Raw genomic sequence first — 4,732 nt, 5'->3', positions numbered from 1 at the left:
CATTTCCTCGTAGGACCATGCAAAGACATCGCGGAATTCGCGAAATAAGGCAGTATAGAGATGAACTTCCTCAGGAGTGCATGTGACTCCAATGAAAATGTTCTCGACAATCCCTGGTTTGACAGAGATGTCGATAGGCTGAGTTTGCGTGATGTTGCCCATATTTCCCTCTGAAGACACTTGATATAGCTGAACAGGTGTTTGGAGGGGCGGGGATGGGACACATGAAGCAAACCGCTCGAGACATGCGACCATTTCCGAAGGTGGAGGGAGAAACGAAGAGCGATGGTGGTGATCTGACCAAGGGAGCTCTTCGAGAGACATAGTCTCTATGATGGCCTCGTCGGAGGGAAATGTTTCCTTCAATGGATCCGAAGTGGCCTCATCACCCAACCAGGGGAAATGATCATATGAATCGGGAACACTGCTTAAAAAAGCAGGCTCAGGAAGGGGAGCCGATGCAGCGACAATCTCGATGTAGTTGAGCTCGGCAGGACTCAACGGCATCATATCACCCCAAGAGTCTTCCTGATTCAAGGGAGGAAGAACCCATGGATCAGAGCGTACTGAAATCATGTTAACAGGGGCGAGATTCGGAGGTGGGAGGGGAAAGACTCCCATTAAGGAGGGATCTTTGAACAATCCGGCACCCACACTCACTAATGACTTGGAGGTATGCTCCACGAATGGCACATTACCTTCAGAAGAAGAAGCAAAAAAGGACAGCTGGTCCACCATGACGATCTTCCCCTGATGAGGGAAATGAACGACGCGGAACAAGGAGGAAGCCACGGCTTGCATGGCGTAAGTCCAGCTTCGCCCAAGGAGGAGGTTGTAAGTGAGGTTAGCGTCAACAACTTCGACCTCCACCTCTACGGTCTTCCCTTCTAAAGAGATAGGCAATCGTTGGAGGATACCATATGGACGAGATTCTCTTCCATCGAAGGCTTCCAAGGTCGTAGGAGACTGGCTCAAAGCAGGAGAACCAATAGCTTTCCAGCATGCAACAGACATGATGCAGGTTGAGGCACCCTCATCAATAACTGTACGATGGATCGTTTTGCCATTGATGAGGACCTGTATAAGGAAAGCCACTTGGTGAGGCAGTCTCTGAGTGAAACCCTCGAGATCAAAAGAAATTAAATCCGAATCTGCCGGGTCGATGCCACCAATAGCTGATAGCAAGGACTTCCTCTAGGAGGGGCAGCTCTGGAGGACTTCTAACGTGGACATAGCAGACGGAGCCTGAGCTAAGTCCTCGACAATGCTATAGTGCTGGGCGGCACGAGCATTGGGGTTATAAGATGACTTCCTGAGTACACCTTTGGGAGGGGGTCGGGGGATCGTCTCAGTGTTGGGCCGTTCGATGTGAAGGGGACCAGAACTGGACGGAGGAGCGCTGGAGGGAACCTTCGGCTCTTTCCCGGCTTGAGATGGATAATCTTTCGCTCGAGTTGTCACATGGATGGGAATCGTTCCAGCCATGAACACTTGAGAACCGAACGAGGAAGAGGATTGAGACGGATCTGCCACCATTTGAGTCTGCTGGGAAGGGAAAGGCTCTTTAAGCATAGCAGGAGGCCCAGGAGCACCTTTCAAAAGTCGACTAACTTCGGACCACCTCGGGCAATCCTTGGTATAGTGATCCTCATCACAAATGAGACAAGGATACTTAGGCTTTCGTTTAGCTCCTTCCTCGGAGGGAGGCTTAGGGGAATCCTGCTTGGGCTGTCCAGATTTATCCTTAGCTTTCCCTTTCTTTTTCCCTTTTGAGGATTTATCCACCGCGGTGGACTGGACGGCGTTTACCTCGGAGGTACTCCCAGAAATTGATGGGCCCTGAGAAGCATTTTCGTTAGAAGCGTTCTGTTTCTGCTTCCCAGGGTTCGCGGCCGATTTCTTTGATGACGAATTCACAGAACCAATGACTCCATCAACAGAGGGTTTCGGCGGAGCCTTGGACTGTCCAGGCCTCGGGGCATCTGGCAGATACTCATATAAAGTACCTGACTGAGAATACACTAAGTCGAGGTACTGAGCTCGCGCGATTGCTTGCTCTTCAGTTACACACGCTCCCATTGCGATATCTTTTGCAATCTTAGGGACAAAGGAAGTCGTGAACCAATCGGTCAGGAGTTGATCAGGAATCCAGAATTTGATCAAGCGACGACGCCTTCTCCATTCATGTATATGATCAGAGATGTGCGTAGCCGTGTCCTGTTTGAGAGACGTGAGAAGATGTGTCCCAGTCTCATACCGAATGGGTAACTGAAAATGAGTCAAGAAGGCCATAGCCAACGAGTTGAAATCTTGAAACATGCCGCGATTCAGTTCGATGTACCACTTAGCGGCTGAACCAGTGAGAGTTCTCTGAAAGAGGCGGAGCCGGATAGAGTCATCAAGCCATGAGTTCGATGAACACCAAAGATGATAGGTCATTACATGGGCCTGAGGATCTTCACCAGCTTTGCCATCAAACTTTGGACAATCACCTGGTATTTTGGTTGGAACTGGTGGCCAATATGGATTATGCAAAATAGGATCATTTGTTAACTTGGACACATCAGGAAGTTCCAACGTCGCTAAGAATGGTAACTGAGGGTTAAAGGACATTTGTGGCTGTGGATTCGAGGCAGTATTAGGGTTCCAACCAGGTGGTGGTTGCCCCCACGAACTTTGTCCAGATGGGCCTGGCCCAAAAGGGCCTGGCGCATAAGAACTCTGTCCCGATGGACCTGGCCCGAAAGGGCCTGGCGCATAGGGACCTTGTCCGTAGGGGTTCTGCCCATATGTATTCTGACCATATGCGGACAGTTGCCCCTGCGGCTGCCCCCCAGCTCCCCACGTATTAGCAACTTGCCCTACAGGTGCAGCATACTGATAATTTTGGTAAGGAGTGACCTGTGGTTGTTGATAATTTTGATAAGGAGCAAACTGAGTTTGCCCCTGGGGTTGCTGGTAGCCATATGTTTGCTGGGCCCCATACTGAGCCTGATGAGGAGGCTGCATTTGGTAGGAAGGTTGAGGCTGAGGCCCACCTTGCATTTGATAACTCATTTGAGTTTGAGGCCCAGCATAGTGTCCTTGAACCGGTTGGGCTTGGATCATCTGGCCCGAAGGTTGACTTGGTTGGATTTGGGATGGACCTGCCTGCCCAGTAGGACGGACTTGCTGGGTGCCAGGTTGTCCGTGGACCACCAAGGGTTGTCCTTGCGGAACAGATGACTGAGCCGGCTGGATGGCTGGTTGACCCTGAGGTTGGCCAGCTTGTCCAGATGGATGACTAGGGCAGACAGCGGGTTGGCCTTGCTGCATAGAAGGCTGGCCTGTCTGCCCCCCAGGGTGCATAGATTGAGCAGAAGGTTGGCCTTGCTGTATAGCAGGCTGCCCCCCTGGGTGCACGGGCTGAGAAATGGGTTGGCCTTGCTGTATAGCAGGCTGCCCCCCTTGCCCAGAAGGATGGATGGATTGAGCAGTGGGTTGACCCTGTTGAACGTAGGGTTGCCCTGCTTGCCCAGAAAGATGACCAGACTGGGCAGTAGGTTGGCCCTGCTGTAAGTAGGGTTGCCCCCCCTGCCCAAGAGGATACCCTTGCTGGACTGCTGGTTGACCTTGTGGAGTGTAAACTTGCCCAGTTTGTCCAGATGGGTACCCTTGCTGAGAACCAGGTTGGCCTTGTTGGATGTAAGGCTGCCCTGGTTGCCCAGATGGGTAACCTTGCTGGGTACCAGGTTGCCCTGGGTAACCAGAAGGTTGACTCTGATAGGAAAATGACGGACCACCAATGGCCGAGGGTTGTCCCGGGTAGGGTTGTCCCTGTGGGCCCCCAGATTGTCCTGGGTAAGGCGGGCCATAAAGTGGTTGCCCTTGAGGGGTTTGCACATAAGGCGGCTGGCCTTGATTTGGCGGTCCCTGAGGCTGCCCCCCAGGGAAGACCTGGCGTCCACTAATAATACGAGTAACGGGGTCATAAGTAACGTCGAAAGGTGTACAGACTTCGACGTAAGGTTGACGAGGCAGAGCTTGAACGAGCTCGAGATACTCACCGTTAGCATCGTAATAAAAGAGAGGACCTTGGTAATCGGGGTCCGTAATGGGCTGCCCAAAAGCATCATACGGCCCTGCTCCTGGAACACCACCAGAAGAGGGTTGAGCACTTTGTGCAGGATCGACGACTCTGGATGAAATCTGTGGCTGGCCCTGACTGTGGGAAGGACCAGCACTGACGTTTACAGACGAAGACGCTGACACGGCACTAACGACCGGAGTCGAGTGCGCTATACAAACGGTTGGCTGGGTAGGAACTGAGGTAACGGGCGTATTATGAACTGAAGAAATAGGTGTATTAAGAGGTCGTGAAATGAAGGGCCCCGTGGTGGCAATAAGACTAGGATCCCATATAGTCGTAGAAGTAGTTCTAGCAGCTATCCTATCCCTCACTGACTGATATCGTGGAGGGAGTGGAGAAGTAGCTGGGATCGGAGTTTCAATGTCCGACACCACGGGTGTCTCACCTGTGCTGGGAGATGTCTCATCCATGTGGGAAGTGGACATCGGAGACGACATACCGCGAGGAGTGCGAGGGGTATGGTCGCTGTCAGGCTCCCAGATAGGATTCCAATCTTCTATGTAATCTTCGTCGCCCGGGGCACGTACGTTGATAGGCTGGATACTCGGGACAACAGGAAGAGTACCGCTTACAACTGGTGTCTCAGGGGCAACAGAAGATGGA

Source organism: Pinus tabuliformis, chromosome 2_1 (genome assembly GCF_031772625.1).
Source record: "Pinus tabuliformis cultivar Carrire ecotype Pingquan chromosome 2_1, CPIR1, whole genome shotgun sequence".
Lineage (NCBI taxonomy): Eukaryota > Viridiplantae > Streptophyta > Pinopsida > Pinales > Pinaceae > Pinus > Pinus tabuliformis.
This window is presented reverse-complemented; position numbering follows the sequence as displayed.